We start from the raw sequence: 25,566 nt of genomic DNA, 5'->3' as shown, positions 1-25,566 counted from the left end.
ATTGTATACTACTCTCTTCTCCTTTGAACCCTGATTCATATCATAAATGAAGATATCAAATTCTTCCCTAAATCAGTCTTTTGTTCATGTCCCTAATACGTAATTTTAGGGATATACTACATACATGTTCGGTTTAAACTTGTCTCTATCATATTCTACGTACGTGTCGACCTTCTGATAGTGTAGAAAGATCTTCTAGGTTGTTCTTCGCGCCTCAGACAAATTGGCAGACGGACTTGGACGTCATACAATTAAGCCCATTATTTGAGACGTTAGCTAATTCAACGTGGAAATTAAACGACAATCTGACGCCAAGTGTGCAAATATGAATGACCTAGTGAGAACTGCTGTAAGACCCAAGTTTTTCAGCTTATGCTAAGTGAATAAACTTTCTTATTCACGATTAGGGTTGATGTAATGTGAAGGGAAACCTGAACAAAAGTTCATTAAATGAAATATATTTATGAAGGAGAAAGTTCAGGAAAAGTTCAAGGATTGCATTATGATCGATAAAAGTTATAGCACAATCGTTATACGCTTAAACCTAGGTCAGAAACCCTAGTATATAGCTAGTTTTCACTTATAGGCACGATGGAAGTTAATTCCAAAAATCTTCAGAGAAATGTTAGAACTTCTCTTTTTCCATATCTCACAATCGTTTCGAGGCGAAACTCTAGGATCTACGAACGTCCGATTCCAATCATCGGAAGTTTGCCGAAACCGAAACCCTGGTATTTCAAAACCCTAGAATTTCTCGACAATGAAGACTTTTTCTATTCAGAGCTTCAAATGAATATTCCACACGCGTACACCCATTTCTCTTGATGATTTCAATCTTTCTTCAGAAGGAAGTTTTCTATTCCGACATCCGATGCAAAAAGCAACTTATCGGGTAAAATAGTTTTATACCGATTATGCATTAGTTGCCAAAAATACAAGGAGACCTTATTTTAGTTTTGGAATTATTTCGCCAAAACATATCTTAGAATTCACGGAGGATGACGCCAGAAAAATCAGATTTGCGAAACTTTCATTTTCCCGCGAATTTCCATCTTCTATATATAGCAAACAAGTGAGAAAAAAACACAAAACTCCTCCATTTTCTCTCCTCAAACCCGCGGCCAAGAACAAGGAAGAAGGAAGAAGAGTTTTTGTTCAATCCTTGCTTGATCGTCGATCAATCAGTTGCTGCTTCAAGGCTTCGAGGTATAGTCGCTAATCCTTACCTCTGATCGCTTTTTCCATAGCTTTTCTGTAGACTTTTCTGAGCTGATAGTTTATGGGTTTTTGCAAAACTATCCCGAATCTTTCATTTCTGATTCTAAACCTCTTCTTTATGTGCCCAAGATCACTTCTGCCGGGTTAGATTTTCCGTTATGTCGCCGGAATTCCGCCGGAATCAATTTTAGTCTAAAATACCCATTTTTGGAGTTTTTGAAGAAAAGCTTCAACCTTTAGGCTGAAAACTATCGCCTTAGCTTAGTGCTAGTAAGATTAGTTGTCATAAACGTCGTTAGTAACGTCCCTGCAAAATTTGGTTTTTGGGATTTCAGTTTTGAAATTTCTAAGTTAAAAATCATGACCAAAATACCCCTACGACAGTTTTTGATCCGATAATTTTTCCGAGTTCAGAATACCCTTAGTTACGGCTAATGATAGCATAGGAACCAAGTTTGATCGAAGAAAAATCGAGTCTCCTAATTACCTAAAGTGGCCGAACCTATTAAAGGGGGAGGAGGAAATTTCCTTTTCCGAAAACTTGTCTTTCGCGCTAGATTATCGTACCTTAGAGTATAGATTACTTCGAGTAACCTTAGTAAGTATCGATAGCTTAGTTTTCGATAGATTCTGATAGTATTTCTGTGGTTTTGTTCTAAAGGTGATTTTGAGGAATTTCCCGAGGAACAAGACTTTGCTTGTGAAGAGGAGTTAGGAGATCACTCTGGAGAACCTACAGGTGAGGGCTTCTCACTGAATCTCTAGTTAATATTTAGGGTCGATGCTTTCGACATTGTTTACTGTTTATGCACTGGATTGTGTGTGATTGGAAAATGTTTTCTGAGGCTTCGGCTGACAATGTAGATGATGCATCTACTGAATGTTTTGATGAGTGAATTACATGCTAAGTGCTAATTGGGTAATTTAGGATGTGTGGTGCATGCCTTATATGCTAAGTGCTATGTGGTTATTGCTTAATATATTGATATATGACATGTTGATTGGTTGTGCTGAGTTATTTATACTTATGCAATGAAATCTGAGATTCTGAATGGTGAGAATAGCGGGCAGGTCATGCCGATTTTATTTTGAGAGTTTTGAGAAAGTTTGATAGGACGAACGAGGTTCGGGCCTTAATTTTGTTTAGTGGATCGAGACATTCTCTGGAAGCGACTTGGGATTGGGAGATCCTGAAAATGTATAAGACTTGCGATAAGACAAAATGGAATCTATTTTATAAAGAAAACTCATAAGACCTTAAATAACCTCTAAATCTTTAAGTAATGATAACAACCTCGAAGGAAGGCATTGGAAGTCAAATCTTAATTTTGGAAAAACGAGAAGTGTCGTCGGATCCAAGTGTTGAGTATGTTTGTTGTTGTGCTGTTGGAGCAGCGTTTGTTGTTGTGCTGTTGGAGCAGCGTTTGTTGTTGTGCTGTTGGAGCAGCTATGTTGTGGGGCTATCCTGGGGATAAGTCCGGGGAACTGATAGTTCCCGAGTATGTGATACTCTTGTGCTGTTGGAGCAGCTATGTGTTGTGGTGAAGTGTGTCTTTTGGTCGCAGAATCGACCGTTACCTTAGGGTAAGCTTTTAGAGACTTAAATTTACCTAGAACACGTGACGACGTGTCGAGTGAGATTCGGAGACGTTGTTTGACTAATCATCCTGCATACATGCAACATTAATGAGGTATTAACACAGGACGTACTCTGGACCTCGTCGGTTTCCAAAATGGTCATAAGACCCGGAATGCCGTGAAAGAGCGTTTGTAGACGTCTCTTGTAGCAGACCGAAATGGCAGACCTACGGGTTTACTGCTGATCTGACTACCGCTGATGTTGGAGTAAGAGGCACGCGGGCCGAAATGGTCCCACCGTGGCTGGTGTTAGGGCTGATCCGTTTGATGTCCATCCCTTTCCGGATTGCATGTTGGTTGACTGGGTTAACCTGCATATCATTTCATGCAACATGCATACTGACTTAGTTGTGGAGTGTGATTGCTATTTGATAATCTTACTTGGAACATGTTAAGTGTTATTACTGTCGTTATGATTTTGTGGAATATGCAACCCTAGGATGTTATTTCTAGCTATAAGCCTAAGTGGCTATTCTATTATTTGTATCTATCCGTGCTATTATTTACGTAATTCTTTGGAGTTGACCCTCGCGTCTTCTGTGTGTGCTTTGGCGGACAAATGCCCTTTGTCAGATGTCCATGGCGGACTAGATCATGATGGTGCACCCTTCGGGGGGAACTAGAGTTGAGATGCTGGAACAGGAGCGCATCGCGGTAGCGAGAGGAGGACGGATGGTGTACTTAGACTAGGTCGTTCTGGATTCAGATTCGGACGACGATCATGCTAGCATGTAGGTTTTAGTGCTGGTGTGAGCTCCTCGAGATGGGATTAGTGTAGGAGTAGAGTCTTAGCTCTGAACATCATTTGATTTCTTTGGGAACAGGGTAGTTTCCCACCTATAGCTTTTTGTGTGGTTTCTTTACAGGAATCACAGAGAGTTGGTTGGACTTAGGAGGTCTTGCTTCAGGCCGATGGGCCAGCTGATTTTCAGTTTTGAGGGATGGTGTTGCGGACACTTCACCTTTACTTTAAGTCTGTACATATTGCCTTCGGGCGCTACACTTTTCTTTCCGTCACTGGAGGTTACTCGTGACGAGGTTGTTACCTACAACGGAGGCTGTTATATATATTACATATTAGTTTTATTGTTTTTCGCTTTTGGGTTTTATTTACTTCAGTCTTGTCTTAGTTATTATCAAAAAAAAAAAATATTCGCGTTTTTCCGCATTAAGTTTATTTTGGTTACTAAAGTGACGCCACCGAAATCGGGGTGTTACAACTGCTGACTTGGAATGAGGCATCGGTCATTCTTGTCCACTTCTATTTTCTAATCTTTCAAGTCATTCTCTAAAGTATGACATCAATTAATTTTATCACTGTAATTTTGTTTACATGGCGTTCCAACTAGGGTCTTCACTGTTACAAGAATCTAACTTATCTATCACTAATTCGACACATAATTGGTACATCATAGAGTATATTAATTATATTATATAATCGTTAATATCTATATATAATATTTTTAATTGTGGTGATATATAAAGTATCTGGATTGGAATGAGCAACCTAATTAAGGTTGGGACGGCTTAATGCCTAATGTTGTGAAGGCGTGGATCACAAGATTTTAGTTTGACCCCAGGTGCTGGCGCCGCCTTAGGACCATATTTTGATATGTTGAGCAATATATACCACTTGATATGATTGCACGACTTACCAAGGGCGACGTAATCTAGCATAGGCGATGTTGTGTAATATGGGCTATTGTACTTTCTCCCACGTGCTTTATTGAGTCGCCTTAAATATTTTGTATGTGGGAATAGTTCAAGGCGCACCCTCTAGACCCGACATTCATGGCTACTTGGATAGGGGGAGTTACACATGAGAGTTAGGATTTCACTTGTATATAGAAAAAAACTCACCTAAAGAAGACCTCATATTCACTTGAATAAAAAATAAAAGGTCTAAATTGAATCTGTCTTTTAGGTCTTTACTTCATCTTTCCAAATTTCACTATGTGACAGTATCCAATCCCAGAACTAATTCCAAATTGAGAAGCATATTAACTAAAACCTTTTTTATCATAAAGTTGTCGAATCTTTAAAAAAAATAGTTTTCATTATCCTAAACTCATCATTATGTATTCCATGCATGCCTTTGTCTCTCCTAATGTTCTTCCTTTGCAAGTTTCAAATTCTATTTCATCATTAGTGAATAATCATCTATAATCAATTATCTTTAACAACTTTCATCATTCCATGTATATCGAACTTTTTCATTAACTTTCAAGCAATTCAGATTTTTTTAATAAATTAATGATAGAATAATTTGTTAAAAATATTAGCTGAGTCACTCTATCAACAAGATCATCTGTTGCTCATCAAATATCTCAAATCTGTTGAAAATTGTACTAATTACATTAAAGGCTTACTTCTAGTTTGAGTCTCTGATGTTTCACAAAAGTGTGTGCGATCAACCTCCCTCATGATTCAAGAACGATCTATTGAGACCCTTCCGTTAAGTTCCGTCAGTTGACTAAACGGAACTCGCTGACAGTGCATGTTTTTTAAAAACAATTATTAAATTCATTAATAATTCAACATTCCATGATGGTGATGATGGGGTTCATGGTCATGGTCATGATGATAATGGTGACCAGCAGAATGGGAGTGACCCATATGCACAGAGGACCCAATAAGCAAACCCAGTAGGAGCAATATGAATTGAACGTTGTTTGTACTGAATGCCATGAGAGAAAGAAGAGATTGAATCGAAGGAAGAAGCAGTAGAGAGGGACTAGACTAGGAGCGTGAGTTGTAGGTTCCTTCGATGGTGGTGAAGCAAACAATGACTAAGAAGAGAATGATAACGCTGATTATGATTCCTACAACTCCATGAATTCCCATCACCCAAATCAACATCCCCAATCAAAATTTCTATGGCATTCTCTCTTTGTACTCCCTCTACAACCTCCAATCATTCAACATTCAGATCTACATGCATCTGAATCCAACACCACACCATTTAAAAATTCCAAAACACATCAACTTGTTGCAGACTTGCAGTACTGGTAGAAAATGAAGGCACCACCACGGCTAACCTCGTCCGCTGTCCTTCATCTCATCTCCGTCATCATCTGAACAAGCTATCTGCCTCTCGATCCCTTCCTCTTAGCTCTCGATCTGGGTTTCATTGAGGTTTGTGGGTCGGAAATTTCTTGGTTCGAAGGTTCTCGGATCAGTAGGATGAAGCGTGGGGCTCCAGGTACAGGTCGAGGGCGGAGGCTATGGACCTTCGATTCGTGATTGCGACGGTGATGAGGAGAAAGAGGAGGACAGTGGCGGTGGTATTGGGATGAGTAGTAAATGCGTGTTTGGATGAGAGCATCGTGAGGAGGTTTTAGGTTTCTACTTTCTAGTGTAGCTTGATGTAGAGCAGTTATTTTATATAAATGGGTTTTGTGACGGATTATTTCCGTAACTAATTAGTAGCCTATATTTTATGAACTAAATAAGTGTCACGTCAGCATTTCCGTTTGATCAACAGACGGTACCTAGCGGAAGTTAACGGAAGGGCATCGTTATCACGTTTTAGATAGATGAGGGACCTTGACCGCACGTTTTAAACACAGGGGGTGCAGACCGCACATTTGAGAAACATCAGGGACCTAAACTAGAATTAAGCTTAGCTACATTAAAATACTTATCATGTTTTCTCTTTTTAACGATATATTTTCCATTATGTCACTTATAGAATCCAAATCTCATAATTAATTTCACCCCAACACATGGAAATATTTTAATGGGGTTATCTAAATGACTCATGTGAAAGTTTGGGTTAAATAACTAATTATCCAATCACATTGGAGATAAATGAGTTAGAAATAAATTAATAAATAAAATATAGAAATTACAACTCACCTATCTTCAATGTGATTAGATAATGGATTATTTAACTCAAACTTTCACATGAGTCATTTACACAACCCTTATTTTAATATAAAAAGTTTAGCAGGTAAAGTTTCATAAATTGTTGAAAACATATACTATCCGAATAAGAATATTTATAAAGGTATATAAGGATTTAAATTAATTGCATGTGCTGATATGGTATGATTAATAATTTCATAATTAAAGGGACCATATGGAAAATGCGTAGTAGTTGGTTGGTTGGGTTGGATTCGTTGCGAGCAATACACGCACCAACGCATGAGCTAGCCATCAAGTCACGAGGCAATGGCATCTTGGCATTGGTGGAGAAAGGGGAACCATCCATAGAATCACATTAATTACCATCACACCTTTTCTCGTTTCCTAATAAAACGGGATTTAGGATTCAAAAATAAAAACATGAATGTTCCATCCAACGTGTCAGACAAGAGGGACTCACTCACATGCAACGCAAGCACGTCATGAAAGCAAGCACGCACGTCGCAGGCTAACGCCGTTACCGTTAGTTAGCCGGCAGGTAAAAATGAATGGGCTTCAAGGAAGAGACAAACAAAACGGCCGTTTGTTGTTGATTTCGAAGTTGCAGCGGGAAGGGACGGTGTTGTTCCCGCCAAACAGTGGGGTCCAGTGATATGCTCAGAGATATTGTGGACCAAGTGAAAAAGCTTCATGGTGGGTCCAGGTAATGGTGTTTGAAAGGTGAAAAGGAAAGAGGATTAGAATTCAGAGGATGTTGGGGGAGACAAATCCAAATGAGTGCATGATTCGAAAATGAAAATGAAAATGAAAATTGCATTTGCAGCAGTGTCTCTTGGATGTAGGGAAAGGGTAAAAGGTTGTAGTACAAGGAAAGATGAGGTGCATTGAGTGGTGCCACGTTGATGACAGCTCATATCACAGGGTGGTTTCTTGCTTTTTCTTTCTTGTGTAAGTTGTGTGGTTTCAATTGATTTTGTGTATTTTTTTCGAAAGTCCCGCGCCTTGGGTCTCCCCCTTCCTTCGCGGCACCTTTTTGACCGTTACGGGTCGCTCTGGCGCCATATTCGAAAAACGGGACTCCAACTCCAAGAGGAAGAAGACACAAAACTACTGACATTTGACTTGCAATATTATTTTTTATTTTACATTCAATTTATTTTATTAAAATAAGGGACAAAATATAGTTTTTGACGTTAAACTATAGAAAATTATATGAATTAGTCTTCGAATAAATTTTTCAATGAGAAATTTGAACAACGAAATTAGTCAGGTTTTCACCACTCTATCAATTTGAGGATTGATGCGTCCTAATTGTGTGTCAGGTTTAAATGATGTAGATTTTAAAAAATTTTTAAACGCTCACTTGAAATATATAGAGGGATCAAAATAAATAAATAAAATTTTATCATACCTTATTATCTTTATATCCAATCATCTTCATCCTCAACCATCTTCAATCAACTATTAAACTTCAGAAACCCAACAAAAATCTCTTCCTCATTTGCAACTCTTAAACCATGACCTTCTTCTGAATTTCCTTCTTATTTCTTCTTCATCCTCAATTCAAATCCAAGCGTCAAAACAAAATCGCACTAATTGAATAAAAGTGACGATCATAAATAATATTAAAAACATGGGCCAAAGGAAAAATGACCTGACCTAGGCCTAATTTCTTGACCAAAAAATCGAATTAAGTCTCCTCCCAAAACAAAAGAAAGTGGACAATTTGTGTGTGTGAGAGAGAGAGAGAGGGGGGATGGGCGAGACTAGAGGAACTAGGACAAAGCGTCTAGAGCGTGGTGGTGCCTCGAGAAGGTCACGGGGAGAGCGCGATGGCTAGAAGGCTCCGACAATGGTGGTTGAAACAGGTTCTTCTGACTTGAGAGGGGGACACCATGGTGAGATTTGATCCAAGGTGACACATGCTCGATTTTTCTTCAAACCCAGATCGGAGAACACCCAGCCAAACAAGAAACCCTGAGCTCTCTCTCATCAAAACCTCATTTCCCAAAAAATCCTAGCTTCCACCTCTCTTCATCCTCTTCTCCCCTCTACCCCCACCAAAAGTTAGGGTTTTTTGGGTTTTCTGGATGGACAAATTCACAACCTAACATTTTTATAATTATAAAGATTCATCAATCATCATCTTCACCAATTGTTCAACGCAAACCTCTACTTCTGCTTTCAATTCAATTTTTTCATGCAACACTCTTTCTCTCTTGGTTTGATTTATTTCTCTCATAATCTCATTATCTTAACTAATCCCTACTTGCTATATCATCACATGCACCTTATTTAACTCTTTGAGCAACACTCAGTCTTATAATTTCCCTCACGCATTAACCAGAAATCTGGACCCCATTTCTCAATATGGGTGGAGGTGTTGTAGTGAAGGCAGAGGAGAGGGGAGAATTGGGAAGATGGAAATCTGAAGATCTGAACCATGATGCTGCCGAAGATGACGTCGATGAATCGCCATAGCACAGAACATAGTGCATGGGTGCCATCTATGGTGAATAATCGTTTGATTTGGTACGTAACACGTCCGACCCTGTCTGAACCCATGACAGAACACCATTTTAGCAATGTTATTCAAACAAAGTTCATTTATCAAACTCGGTTTTGAAAAAAAAATTGAAACATACATCACATTACAATTTACAAGCAACCTACATTAATTAAAACTCTATTTCACAAACTGCATTCACTCAAACTCTTTTTAAAAAATTAAGTTCAATCACACTCTTAAAAAAATAATTTTCGGAGTACAACTCTACATATATCATTGCATTCAGCATTTGATATATTAATATCTCTTAAAGACGGAATGAATTTAACGTTCTTCACATAGTCTTGTGCAGTAGGTAACACTAACATGTACTAACTAAAAACTTCTCATAAATACGGAGACAACAACGCGGTAGGGAGCTCGAAAGCAAAACTTTCCAAGATGTTGGGGGAATTGTGATAAGGGCCAGGCTACCCCCATGTCAATGTCAACATGATATGATGAGTTTGCACCGACCCATATAATTAAGGAAAAATAATTTGTATAATCAGATGAGAATAGATTATACTAATTAATGTTATAATTTGACTAAAACACTCTTATTTAATAGTATGAGTTATATGAAAGATAGATAATGAAAATTATTGATCAACTAATTGGTGAGAATTGTAATTGGTAGAAATAAGAGGTGATACTTAGAAGATGCAATATCAAATGAGGGCATGAATGAAAGAGAATGAGATAAAGTGTTTTAGATATGTAAAACAACAAGGGTTTCGAAAAAAAAAGCGAAAACTACAATAGTTTTGGAACGGAGGGAGTAAAATTAATAGGAGTATCATTGGAAGAAAAAAAAATGGTAACACAAATTTTCATTTGGTTCTTATAAAAAGGACTAAAATTTTTCAAATGTTTGTTTCTTATAAATAGGATCAGAGGTAGTATTCCCTCCGTTCCTATTTATAAGTCCATTTTACCCAATTCTCTCAGATTAACAAAAGTAGTTACAAGCAATAAATTTGTAAAAGAATTTATTCACTTTCCTAGATTACCCTTCTTTAATTTCTTATAAATTTCTCTCTCCAAGTTATTATTTCAAAATCTCATTGTCTCTTTCATATTAAATATGAGGATAGTTTTGGGAAAAAATAATTAATGCTCCATTGATATTGTAAATGGACTTATATTTAGGAACAAGAAAAACACTCAAAAATGGTCTTATAATAAGGAACGAGGAGTAATATTTATATTCTTGCTCTATCAAAATGACAACCTAACTTCTTATTAATTCTTACTCATTTATTTTTCTGCAATACCATTAAGTTAAGTGATGTACTCCCTACGGTCCTATTTATAAGCAACAAAAAAAAAATTCACATAGTTTAAGAAATGTAATAAAACTAGATAAAATGTATTAAATTTGTCTTGAATCAAAATAAACATCCAAAATTACCCTTTGTTATTCGTGTTGAAAAGTGGAAAAGAGATAAAATAATTAATGAGACACATTCTACAAGTTAGAATTAATAAGGGCATCATTGGAAAAAAATAATTAATATTGCTCAAACTTTCATTTGGTTCTTATAAAAATGACCAAGATTTTTATTCTCTTTTATGCTTATAAATAGGACCGGAGGGAGTATAATTGGTAGCATAACATAATCAATGCTCTCTTAAACTTGTAAAAGTCATAAATAAATAAAGTGTTTGTTGTGGTACCTTAAGCCAGATTAAGACGTGATACCTAAAATAAGTTCATTCGACAATAAAGACTCATTTAAAATGTCTATAGTATTTTAGTAGTATTCTGTCTAATTAAGTTCGACCCTTAATCTTTTAGTACATAACTACTTGTTGTAGAGATACTTTGATTAAGGCAAAAACAAATTGCAATAGAAAAACCATCATGTAATGATAAATCTAAAAAATAGTAAAACATGCATTGAAGATTTGAAGTTGCAAGCAATTGTAAAACATCATCCAAACCTCATATTTTCCCCACACGAGTACTAAAGACAATTGTTGAAGTTTCCCCCAACTTTCAAGAAGTTACGGGAAGCACAATACAATGACATTAATGGGGCCATCCCATTCCAAGGCCATCGTCCTCAGTTTTTACGTCCACAAAATATTCGGTACATTGGATCCATCGTTATGTTTTTATTGTTTGTCTGAAAAATGAACTGGGATCCAGCTTGGATAATTGACCTTTTTTTTTCTATTGAAAGAAATTGAATACTCCCCTCCGATCCTATTTATAAGTAATAAAAAAAAAAATTCACCTAGTTTAAGAAATGTAGTTAAACTACATAAAATGTATTAAATGTGTCTTAAATTAAAATAAACTTCTAAAATTACCCTGTTATTAGTGTTGGAAAGTGGGAAAGAGAGAGAATAATTAATGAGACACATTTTACAAGTTAGAATTAATAAGGACCTCATTGGAAAAAATTAATTAATATAGCTCAAACTTTCATTTGGTTCTTATAAAAAGAACCAAGATTTTTCTTCTCTTTCATGCTTATAAATAGGACCGGAGGGAGTATTTTCCAATCGTTGGGTAGGATGTCAGTGACATATGTTAAATTGATTAGCAGAGACTTAAACCTCTTTGATATAAGTGTTAAGGGAACTCTTAAGTCTTAATAAGAGATGTCTGCAAACTAAATTTTACTTGATGCAGGGGGTTTAAACTCTCAACTGTTGGGGGAGACATGAGAGTTCATGGGTCGAGGAGCAAGACACCAAAAGATTTCGACGCCACATCTTAACCCAAAACCTTAAGACATTAGGTTTATGGGTCACATCTCTTATAAACTCTTCTCCTCACCCATACTTAACCAATGTGGGACTCCAACTCCGCACTTGAATTCTCAACAATCTCCCCCTCAAGTGTGAGTAACCACCACATTATCATGACCCCCCTCCGCAGAAGCATATCCACCCTTGCACTGCCGTTCGCTTCACCGCGTCAACGGAACCCGCCGCCTAGCCACACCGCTAGGAAGACTTTCGACCTAATGAGCCGTAACCATGGCTACACCAACTATCGGCTATGATACCACTTGTTGGGGAGACAGGGGATCCCATGGACCGAGGAGCAAGACACCAAGAGATATCAGCACCACATCTTAACTCAAAACCTTGAAGCATTAGGTTTATGGGTAACATCTTTTATAAAGTCTTCTCCTCACTCATACTTAACCAATGTGTGACTCTAACTCCGCACTTGAATTCTCAACATCAACCTATAAGAAAGTTATTAAAAGTTAAACTCATTTTATTGCTAGTTGTGTCAATCTAAGTTGAGAACTTTTCTTTTGCATACCCAATTGATTTTTGCTTCTTCTATTGTGATTCCGAGGCCACAAATTAAGTTAAACATTTATTGTTTTCTTCCTGAAATAATCATATTTGAGTCATGAATATACATTATGAATCAATAATCAATATAGATGATAAGCTTTGTATTTAAGGCAACCATGGTGACATGAAGTAACTAAGTTAGAACAACACCATACAGTTGATCTAGAGTGATTTGCCTTTGTATTTGGTAAGTGTATGAATATCCCAAAGGAATCAATCACCGAATTAGGAGACAGGAGGAATTCGAAAGGCCTTCCCTTTATTACATTCATCCCACATGGGCTTGATTCTTATTTTCTCCAAAGAAAAATTGTCACATTTTGGGGCAGGCCTTGTGTCATATCACAATGTAAATATGGTTGTCGCTTGTCAACCTAATACAACTACTATATCATTCCTTCTCACTGAAAAATCTTCTCCACCCACCAATCACGTACACATAAAATTAAAACTCACCATCTGTCTCAATTTACAGCTGCACCTTTCACACACCAAAAGCATACTTCAATGAACACATCGAGCAATCTCCAGCTGTTGGATATTTAATGTATAAATTAGCCACGTGAATTTAACTAAAATGGTATGAGTTGATGGAGTTTTATTTTAAGAAATTAAAGTTTAAATGTGATAGACATCCTCTAACTATAAACTTCAAAATCAACTGAATTTGAGTAATTAACAATCAAACATTATAAAGCAGCTAGGAAGTTAAGACGCATGTGGATTAATCACGTGTATTATTTGTCTGAAAAAGTTTTAAATATGTTCTGTTTCAATCTAGGATGTATAAAGTATAAACTCACCATCTATAGACTCATTACTGATTATGCATTTATTTTAATAACAAATGTGCCATAAGTTTAAGGTACAAGCAAATGATGCTTTTAAAATATATATGAGCCTTCAAAATTTAAATTGAATAGTTATTGTGAAACATAACCATCGAAAAAAACGTTATGAAACCTTTTTTTTTATAAGTGAACATTTATTTTAAAATGAATAGTGTATTAACAAATTTAAAAAGTTGCAATTAATTGCTAAAGTACTAATTCTAAATATTTTATTTGCTACATTTTAACAAAATAAGTATGTGTTAGAATTTAATTTAATATTCAATTTTTAATAAAGATAAAGGTATATTAGCAAAAGACTTGAGGCTCTCAAGCAGAAATTTTTCAAAGCAACCAGCACTGGCGGTGTAACACCCCGATTTCCAGGTGTCACTTTAGTAACCAAAAATAATCTTTACGCGGAAAACAGGTAATTTTTTTTCGTTTTCTTTCCTTTAAATCAAAACGATAAGGAAGTAAAGACAAAACCCAACTACTCAACTAACCGATATACAACAAATATAAACATGTACAGCCTCAGCTGCACTTCCACGTCCCACACACTCACAGTGACTCCAAAGCAGTGTGCCCGTAGGCAAATATATACAGACCCAGAAGTGTAAGTGAGAAAATTATGATTACAAACCACTAGGAGAAAGTCGGCCTCAATATGGCCTAAGCAAAGACCCCTATGGTCCAACTGACTCACTGTGATCCCTCAGTAAGAGAACCACACGAAAAGTCATGCGTCGGGAACCTACCCTGTCCCAAAAGCAAAACGAATCAGAGCTATTACAGTAACAACCAACTCCAAAAGACTCTAACCACCCATACCCCACACTACTATCATCGACCCTCCCTCGATCAGGCATGATGTCCGGGTCCTCGTCGAAAGCTTCAGTAATAGTCGTTCCGCTCCGGGTCTTTCCCGCACAACGAATCATCACGAACCGGCTGACAGACGCCTGGCAGCAGGCCGACCGCCCAAACACAAACATACAAACAAAGCCAAGGCGCTAGGGTCAACTTACAGAATACAATAGATATACAATCAACTTGTGATAAAGGGGATATATACATATGTTGTATATATATACATATAAGTTATGTATTGCCTACTCTAAGGTATATACATAGCATGTTCTCGAATCTCCTACACAGTTCAATCATTAATACCTAACGATGTTCATCAACATCAAATCATCATAATCTCAACATATGAAGTTAGGTGATAAGGTTAGTCAAACAATGTATCGTCCTCCCAACACACACGTATCCAACTAAACCAATGTTCCCTGTCGTTGCCCTAGGGTAAACGACGATGAAATCTCACGCTTCCATGAAGTCTCACGCTTCAATGGGGTCTTACGCTTTCACGAAGTCTCACGCTTCAGTGAAATCTCAAACATTCACGAAGTCTCACGCTTCAGTGAAGTTGCACGCCTCCGCAAAGTCTCCCGCTTCAGCGAAGGTTCCCGTCTCCACGAGGTCTCCCGCCTCAGTGAAGTTTCTGCTTTCACGAAGTCTCACGCCTCAGTGAAGCTTACTCACTTTCACGAAGTCTCACGCTTCAGTGAAGTTCCATGCTTTCACGAAGTCTCACGCCTTAGTGAAGCTTCCCGTTCTTCACTATGGATGGACCATTCCCGTTATCCATCCTGGATGAACCATTCCCGTTATTCATCCTTGGTGAACCATTCCCGTTATTCACCATATGATGAACCATTCCCGTTATTCATCATTTATGCAAGGTGAACCATTCCCGTTATTCACCCGATTGATGCAATATGGTTAGCCAAACAACGAATCGCCCTTACCACGAAAGTGTGTAGCTCACAACCCAATCTCAACAAACCCATGAGTTAGTGTCGGTCAATACAACACAACTCGGAGTAAGTGTCGGTCAATACAACACAACTCCATCCACAGAATACACAAGGGTCTAGTGTCGGTCAATACAACACCGCCCAAACAACAAGAGCACTAGGTGTCGGTCAATACAACACGGCTCCACAACACTCCCCAAGAGTACTAAAGTACTCGGTGACTTCAATCATCACCATAGCTCACCTTAGTGGCTTTCCCCAATTCCGATAACTCTCCAAACCCACAACAAAGGTCGACTTTTCCCCGTCTTTCGTAAATGTTTTCCCCTTTAGTTCTCCTATAACTATTCATTTAGTAAAAACGTTTCGAATTGAATTAGTCAGGTTATGAGTTTATTTCTCAAAGTCTAAGTCTCCCAAAGTCTCTAGTTTACAAAATTCTATTCATTCTAGGATTTCCGAAAACCAACCACCCAAAAGAAGTTTCCCGGGGAAAGTCTAAGTATTCAAACGAATCCCAACAAATGGCGAAGCCTCAAACCCCTCGTTTGGACTTGCCTAGGGTTGTTCATCCAACCCGAAATGTCAAAGATCACCAGATCAATGAATCTCCACTCCGAAGTTGCGTCAAAACGCACAATCCAACAAAAGCACAACATCACAAGTTATGGAAAAGCATCATAACATCAGCTCATCATCAAAAACAACATCAGATAAAGCATAAGTCGAATTTATCGACGCCTATCATGCAGTCGTAGCTAATATGTAAGTTGCCCTAACCTCGAGCTGTTCCAGCTTCGCAAACAAAGTTCTCCTCAAACAATTGCTCTGAGTATTCCAAAGTTCCTTCAACTGAACCTCGGAGGAAAACAAAGCAGAAACCAAACAAAATCGATTAGTTCGATCGCAAAACAATACATAAACGATAGACAAAGCATTAAAGCTTCAGAATACGACAATCGGGTACGAAAGGACAAGTTTTCGAAAACGAAAAACTCCCCCCTAAAGGTAATAACCCACGGCCTCAAAGGAAAAAGGGCTTCGACTCTTTTTCTTCGATCAAATCAATTCACAAGGTAGTTTTAGGGTAAAACTAAGGCAAAAAAACTGTCAGAACAATTTTCGGACAATCGGGCCGAAATACGACTATCCAGGGGCATTTTGGTCCAAAATAAAGGCTCAAAACTTCAAAGTTATCAGTTCTGAAAACAAATTTGACAGCAATGATCCTCATGACATCCGTGACAACAAATCCTAAAGGCACGAAGTCAGATTATAGCTTTACGACAATAAAGTTTCGAAATGTGAGACAAAAAGAGTTTTGAGTCAATTTTTCAGATCCTGGACAACTGAATCGCAATCAGAGTTTACTGACAGAGGTTTTAGACTCAGGGGAACATAAGGAACATAACCCAAGCGAGAAATCAGAGAAATCGGACAATTTTAGAAAAAGCTCAAAACTTAGAGCACAGAAACGACTTCAGAAACGCAACAGAAACAACAATCAGAGGTAGGAATCGTGTTAGTTACCTTGATACCTAGAAGTAGGGACGAACTGCACGAAGATTGGTCAAGTTTTCGCGGAAATCCCCTCCCCCCTTGCTCTCCACGAAATCAGCCACAAATGGAGGAAAATGGAAGATATTTTGCTTTTTCGCCTATTTATAGGCGGGCGAAATCGCGGGAAAATGAAAATTTCGCGATTCCGATTTTTGCAGCACGTTCACCGAGGAATTCTAAGAGAGATTCTAGCGTCAGAATTCCAGAACTCAAAACAAATATCTATGATATGGGAAAAACGATATCGAAAATCTCAAAAGCGGTGTAAGTTAAATCTGTCCCGAAAAACTACTTTTTGCTGTGATCGCCGGACGACAAAACTTCCTTCTGAAGAAAGATTGGAAACGTCGAAAAAAATCTGGCAACGCGGACGGAATCTTCGTTAGAAGTCCCGAATAGAAAAAGTCTTCATCCATTGCTCGAAAATAGGGTTTCGAAGCAAAGAAATTAGCGTCGGCGGACATCCGAAAAGTGAAACCTATCGTGCGTACAGTCCAGAGTTCCGAAATGAAACGCTGGTCGATGGAAAAATAAAGAGAATCTTTAAATTTTCCGAGAGTTCGAAATCTCACTCAAAACGTTGCTTTAAGAGCGAAATAGCCTATTCTGGACACGCTCGCCCTAAGGCAGATGTGCAGACGACTCGTACTAACTCCGAAAGCAACTACGCAACATTCCTCAAGTAATTCCTGAACTTTCTTCTTCATTAATCTTTCTCAAATATCCAACTCCTGTCACACTTACACTGATTCCACGCGTGAGTCGGAAATTAACTTGTTCCGAAAATCCGGGTCTTACAGGCGGTGACAATAGACCACAAAAAAAAACTGCAAAAAAACCAAAAGCGCCCGGCAAAAATACCTAAAAACCTAAACCAGCCAAAAAAACTTTTGTTCATAATGATGTAAATTTGAGAAACAATCTTTCTCAATAGAAACGCACCCAAAAGACACCACTGTCCCTCTACAAAGGAAAAAAATGCAGCCTCGTATTGGCCCCTAATAAAATACCATAATAAAAAATAATAAAATGCACTTGTAGTTAACGATATTAATTAGATTTCTTAATATGTGTGCATCTTCTGTTTTTGGACAGTTATTTTGAAACAGAGGGAGTATAACGTATCCACAATATACTACAAGTGCATTACTATTTTTATGGGGAAGGGTGAGCTCAGAGAAATGAAGGGCCAAGGTTCAAATCTTAACGAAAGAACTAACATCTGCCTATATGTTGCTTACATATCCAATTAACACTTCAAGAAATGTGAATTTTAACGTAAAAAACTATGTTGCCCTAACACCAACGCTCATTTTTATTTTTATAATTAGTGTCTATTTATCCGATGCAAAGATGACGCTACGCATTGAATTTCAATTATTTCTCACTTAAGGGGAGCGTCATCTCAATTGATATGTTAATTAGTGTTGCCTCTCTTATCAAAAAGAAAAAAAAGTAGTGTTGCCTCTCCATCAACATAGGCTTTTTAGCCAAGGGTAAATTCGCTGACGAAATTGACTCACCAAAATCTGATGATGTTCTCTCTGTTCATTTACATTTGTTACTTTTTTTAAAGAATCTTGTTGGTCTGAGATTGTCTAAATGACTCATGTGGGTTACTTCCGTTCGGTTTGGAGGAAACCATTCAAGGCCTCATGGATCATCCCTCTCTTTCGGGTGGTATGGAGAATGCTCCAGGAAAAGCTCTCTTGGCTAAGGATTCCCAGTCTATTCATTGTTCGGAAGAGTCAGTTTCTTTCCGTCGGGGCCATCGCTCAAAGAAAAAGAAGGGGGGTCGGAAACCATAGGGTATCATTGATCATTCTCATTATTAATTTGAAGTTTTAACGTGCGCTAGAAAGGCTAAGTTATTGGCTCAAGGTTTAGGGGTTGTTTTCTAGAGTTTTTGGAGGTTGAGGGGTTTGGAGCTCTTCGTAATGGGGGCTCGTGAATGTTTTGCTTTTTTCTATTGTTTCCCTGTGAAGTATATGCTTGCTTCCTGCAATATCCCTTAGCTGCAGTGACTTTTGAAAGGTGTTGTTTATGCTCCCATCGTGTTGTTTGCTGGTGTAATTTGTGCCTTTGCTGGGTGCTGGGATCTCTTAATTTCCTCTTGTGCATTCTCTAGTGCTTCGTTGTGGTTTGTTCCTTGATTCAAGGGCACAATTTCCTTGCTGCATAAGGCCTTTATCTATTCGTTATGTCCAATTTGCTAAGGTTAAATGTATTTTGGTTGGTTTGTACTATTTACTTTTGGGGCTATAGTTTTTGCCTGCAGCGGGTTTACGATCTCTTGTGTAAAGGGATTGAGGCTTATGTTTTCTGTTTTTGGGTTTTGCTTTTAAGTAATGACTATATATGTATCAGTTGGGACTTTCATGTACTGGGCATATGACATTTTCTATTATCAATAAATCTTTGAAAAAAAAAACTCAAGAAACTAATAGGAATTTTTATAAATAAATTAATAAATAAAGTATATAAATTTTAATCCATTTTTCTTCAATGTGATTAGATGATGAGTTATTTAACCATAACTTTCTCATTGGTCATTTAAACAACTCTATATTTGTTACATTAAGGTTTTGATACAAGTATAAACAATAATTTTAACATTCTTTCATTAAAATTACCATCTAATTTTCTAATATATACCTTTTATAAATATTTAATATACAATTTCATGGCGGAGTATATTACTAATTAGGAATTTTTAAGTTAAGAGTATTACAGCTAAAAAAAGTAATAAATATGTTCTTAAACTTTTAAAACTTACAGCTTAATGTAAATAAAAAATTTCTTAAAATGATGATGGATATAAAAGAACAGGAGTTTCAAAGTAGAGCAAACTTTTCGTTCAAAAAAAGTAGAACAAACTTTTCAAAAAAAGAGAGTAGAGCAATATTTTAATATAAAAACTTGTCTCGTTTGAGTTTCTTGTCATGTTACTCGTCTAATATTATTTTGTCAACAAAATTTATATAAGAAGTTCAAAAGTAGCCCAATAACACTTAAAGAAAGGCCTTTCTCTATCAGGCCCATATAGTACAGCCTTAATTTCTCAGCTCTAATTTCATGCGCGTTTAGACCAACAACAAAATGAAGCAGCCGACAACACCAACCAAAAAGCCCTATCAAGAGCCAAACAAACCCAAGCTCAACCTTGAAAGCCTAAAAAAAAAAGCTTGAAAGCAAAAGCCATACCCAACAGCAGAGCCAGGGAATGCCGGTCGCGCATCCTTTGAACCATGCCACCGCGAACCACCACCAGAAAATTAAACACCTCCACTAAAGCCATCACAAACATGATCTTCTTCACTCCCTTTACAACTCCCCTGTCATGGCTGAACAAAGGAAGCAACAACATACTAATGCAATTATAAGTTTTCTTTTAGAAGAGAGATTGATGATTTTTTTGGTAGATAGAGAGATTGATGATGGTTAGTGTATTGATTTAGCTTCTTTTTCTTCAATATCAATTGTAGCGCCAAAAGATTAGCTACTCACATAATCATGTTTCCATCAACTTCTTTTCCATCACAGTCAATTTTGAAACTCATAAAAATTTGTCCAAAAAAACTTTAAAATCAATTTGTAGAACGTTTTCCAAACATGCATTAAGCTTCTTTTAAGAATTAACTTACTCTTCATTTTAGAATTAATTGTAAAAGTATTTACAAAATGCACTATAGGTGGAGTAGCTAATTGGCAGTATCAGCAGCCCAAGAAGGTCCTTGGTGAAAGGATTATGCCTACGGTTCCTAGTGAAGATTTGGGACGACAACATGACCCGAGCCCGTGGGTGCCGTTCGAACCCGACCTGATTTTACGTGTAAAATCCGATATGATTGGATTTGGGTTTGGTATTTGTGAAACCCGCACCCGAACAATATATATATATATATATATATATATATATAATTATAAAATTACTCTTATAAAATTATAAAATTACTCTTATCAATATCAATATCAATATCAATATATATTAGAAAGGAAGAACTCTAATCAAGCCAATTCGATGAGGTGTCGTTCTCAGATAAATTATCATGCCAATTTAATGACGTGTCGCTCCCAGATTAATTCTCAGGCCAATTTGATGAGGTGTCACTCACAGATTAATTCTCATTTGATATTAAAAATATTAAAAAAAAAGCATATATGTACATTTTTATAATAAATAAATGAAAACCAAATCCGTGAAAAAAATCATATATAAAAAAATATTTTTTAAAGATTTTTTTTGTTTTTTTTGTTATTTGTTAGATTAGTTTATTATTAGTCTTATCTCAGTGAGATATAGTTTAGATTTGTTTCTCTATTTTAGATTAGTATCTACATAAAAAAAATATTTTTTAAAGATTTTGTTTTGTTTTTATTGTTATTTGTTAGATTAGTTTATTATTAGTCTTATCTCATTGAGATATAGTTTAGATTTGTTTCTCTATTTTAGATTAGTATATACTTAAATAGTTAAATAGAGATAGGTTTAGTTTCTTTTTATCTTTTTGTTAGATTAATAATAAACTAAATCTTAACATATATTCAACAGAGTCCTTATATGCCTTTGCCTTCTCTGCATTTTTAGGACTTTCTTATTCCCCATCTTCTCTATTCGTACAACTTGCTTTGTTCCATTTTCATAGACAATATTTTGTTCTATTTATTCCGCTTTATGTTACCTTTAATCCATGGACACTGCCTTTTTGATTGAATGATTGACTTTTACTTAACTTTTTTCTGACTGACAAAGAGTAAACGTGTTTTGATTCAGGTTCCATGTAAGAATTTTTGAAATTGCTATGTTCGCACAGATCCTTCTCAAGGATGACCTTCAAGCTGTCTGTTTCAGAGACCGTGAATGAGGAATAAATTGATTGAAGAGGTAAGCTAACATAGAAATAGAAACTGTTTTGTGTTTTATGTTTTTGATATGTTATTTGAATTGTGATCATTGTTATTGCTCACCTTTCTTTTCTTGGATTTGCCTTCTCTGTATTGTGGACTGCACTCTAGAATTTAACAACTTCAATGTTTGTTACTGTATACATATGCATGTAGTTTTGTTGTTTAATCAACAGTGATATAGTTCTCTGACATAGTGTCATCTAAAGTTGCATATTTCACTTTGTTATTCCTGACCCTATTTTATTAGTTATAGCATCGTATTGAATGTTGTTTTTAATAAAATATATACAAATTGAATAATTCTAAATAGTTAGTTTATATTTTTTTAAAAAAAAATTGTATATTGGAAAACACAAAAAGCCGCTTGAATTAATTTTTTGAATAGGTAACTGGATTTAAATTTAAGGCATTTATAAAAAAAATCACATGTTGACCAAAAGTATGAAGAAAAATACAACAAGTTATCCAAGCACATGTTGACCTTTTTAAATTTTATATTTGATTAGGATTTAAGTTTTTCATTTTCTTATTTTTTCTTGGGTATTTTATTTTATTTTGAGATTATTAATTAATTTTTATCTTATTTTTATTGAATTTTTGGATTTTTATTTAATTCAGGATTTTATGAGTTTTTATTGTGATTTGCTAGATTTTGGTAGTTTTTATCTATCTTTGGTTAGTACCTTTTTAAATTTTAGATTTGATTAGGATTTAGGTTGTTTATTTCTTGATTATATCTTGGATCTTTTATTTTATTTTAGATTTATTTTGAGGTTATTAATTAATTTTTATGGTGTCTTTATTGAATTTTCGGATTTTTATTTAATTTATGATTTTATAAGTTTTTATTGTGATTTGCTAGATTGTGATAGTTTTTATCTATCTTTAATTAGTACCTTTTTAAATTTTAGATTTGATTAGGATTTAGGTTGTTTATTTCTTGATTTTTTCTTAATTTGTCTTATTTTTATTAAATATTAATTCCAGGAAAAGGGAATTTGGCAGAGTTTCTCATTAGCTACCATGGACACGCAGAGGGTCCACAGAGCTACCATGGACACGCAGAGATTTGATGGTTGCTAGGTGAATTTGGCAGAGTTTCTCATTAGCTGCGGACTGTGGTTGTTTCTATATTGTTTCCATATATGCCCTAAGAGAAGTGTGTTTACTTAAATTTTCAAACTCATGTAAGGATGTAACAGAAGGGGAAATTAATTAAGGACTGCTAAGTTAGTCAGATGTTATTATAGTAGTTACTTAGTACTAGGACAAGATGAGTTATAAATAGAGGAAAATCAAATTAGAGGAACACATTATGTAGCATTATATATCTCTCATTAAGTATGTCCTTTAGTATATGAAAATATTACTAAAGTATGGTATTGAACATGTCTTAAGTACAAGAGAAAGTTCTTCGTGCAACACATAGATAAAAAGTGATTGTTTGAACTTATAGGTCGAAATCTAATTCCTATGAGTGGTAAATAAAAAATCAATATGATGTCATTACTTTTTTCATAACTTTTTGAAAGTTTTAAAAAGAAATAAATATAAAGGCATGATAATTTGATGATTAAAATGTGTCGTGCGGAGATTAGAAAATATTAATACATATATAGTGTATTTTTGTTTAAGTTAAACTATAGGGTTAAGAGTTCCCACATGGATGAACATTTTACATAAAAATTTATGTAAAATTAACAGAAAAAACTCCTATGGGGCTAAAAGCTAGAAATAAACCAAGGTATCGATCCATGCCTCAAACACAAGAGCAAATTTCACCGTAAAAACACTAGAAATATGTGTTCTGGAGATGCACACAATTTTCTACTGCTTATCTTTCTGAAACCTAAAAGTGGTTGTTGTTTGTATTTGCGTATAATTTTAAATTGATATGTTTTAATTTTAAACTACTATAATGCTACCTACGTGATATTTTATTTTATATAAAAAGTATCATTATATTTTTTTATACAATCATTATATTCTAAACTAATTGATTGATATTATTTTAATAGAAAAATTTCATATAATTAATTTTAGTATTGTTTTCAAAATTTAAGAGTGTATATTTATATATGTTTATAACTATAATAATTGGATAGTAAGAAAAGTACGAGGAATAAAAAATATTAATACATATGTACTATAAAATTATGACCTAAATTTATTAGTGCTAACAAATTAGAGTTACGAGATCTCACGGGGAGGAACATTTTATATTTAAAATGAAAATTTGTAGGAGTTAAAAAAATAATAATTCATTTTTTCTATAACTTAAGTGTATTTTTAATAATTTAAACAATAATTATATATTTATGTATTGTTCATATCTAAAACACAAAAGCATTACCCTTTATGCAACACGAGTATACATCTTCACAAACAAATTCAGTTATACCTCACATATGCAAAACTTAAAGCTTTTGGCTTATTAACTTCTGTGTTTTTGAAAATCTTTATATTAGTTAATGAAGTGTATGCTTACAAAATACTAAAATTGAGTGTCTGAATTTGTGTTCTTTAAATATCTACATCTTTATGATGATTGTTCTTACATTCTTCGCATCTTAAATATTTTATAATTTAAAATATTAATCGATGTTTCAAATACAATAAACAAATTTCTTGTGCAACACGCGGGTGCGGGTAAAAAACACTAGTTATATTAGAAAAGAAGAACTTTCATCAGGCCAATTTGATGAGGTGTCACTCCCAGATTAATTCTTATTTGAGCTTCTCTTTTGTTGACACGTGTCACACCTTAATTACTAAATAAAATCTTGACATATTTTATTTCAAAATCAAATCAATCTTGACCTATTTTGATTTAAAACCAAATCATCCAAAACATTTATTATTGATGCGATATTTTTTTTTATATCTTCGAGTTTATGAGTTGGAAATTATTACCTTAGAAAAATATATATAATTATTAATTATAAATTTATAATTAGACTGAAACATGTCCAAAGACCGTATAAAATTAGTGGGTTCTTTAATTTTTGTCCCTACATTTCCATTTCTGTGGTTTTGGTCCCTATCTGAGCTATCTCAGTATCTCGAAAGAAATATGTGATTTGAATCCCTACCATTCACATCCATTTTACAAAATGTGAGTCAGCAGAAATAGATTGACGTGAAGCTTATAGAGAGATAGCACATAGTCACATAAGCTTCACGGTTGAAGCTTATGAGGAGAGAGAATGAAAATTTCAAAAAAAGAGTGTATGATGGCCTATACCCTCCACCATCTTCCAATGCTAGCCTCTTTTCTTATTTGGGACTCAGTGAACCATTGCTTTGCGGCGTCTATGATGGCCAGAAATCCTTTACCGTGGAAAGAATTGACAACCTCTTCCAGTAAAAACACACCTGCAAAGATGCAATTTTTTGATTAATAATAGTGTTTATATTCATGAGTCATGACACTATGATATTCAAGTAAAGGTGGCAAATGGATCCAATAACCCATTATCCAATACAGATCAGTTATTTAAGGAAACCAATAAAAAAGGACCCTACTCATGGTAAACATTTCCTGGAATCCATTCTGCATTCATATATTTCAACCAAGCAGAGAGCAAATAACATAAACATTTCCCTTGCAAGAAGATGTAATAAACCCAGTTTGATAAAAGAAAGGCTTAATTGCAGTTTTCGTCCCTGATGTTTACCTCTTGTGCAATTTTGGCCCCCTTTGTTCTGATTGCGCGATTTAGATCATCTATGTTTCAAATTGTTAAAATTGGACTCCTCCGTCACATTGCCGTCCAATTTTTAACGGGACTACTATTCTCACCCCTATTTTTACTAATTACACCATCCACACATAATTAAAAAA

The 25,566-nt window shown here is 35.5% G+C and overlaps 1 long non-coding RNA gene across 1 annotated transcript; it reads right to left on the bottom strand.

The window, feature by feature from the left end:
- Window positions 1-13,851: 13,851 nt before the first annotated feature.
- Window positions 13,852-16,873, bottom strand: LOC130715152 (uncharacterized). The gene is made up of 3 exons (XR_009011560.1): window positions 16,785-16,873; window positions 16,035-16,106; window positions 13,852-14,393 (listed from the first exon to the last, which is right to left on the bottom strand). It is a non-coding gene; the product is annotated as an uncharacterized LOC130715152 (long non-coding RNA).
- Window positions 16,874-25,566: the final 8,693 nt, after the last annotated feature.

Source organism: Lotus japonicus, chromosome 4, assembly GCF_012489685.1.
Source record: "Lotus japonicus ecotype B-129 chromosome 4, LjGifu_v1.2".
In the NCBI taxonomy this organism is placed as follows: Eukaryota; Viridiplantae; Streptophyta; class Magnoliopsida; order Fabales; family Fabaceae; genus Lotus; species Lotus japonicus.
Note: the sequence above shows the minus strand (reverse complement) of the source record. Positions and strands in the feature narration are given on the sequence as shown.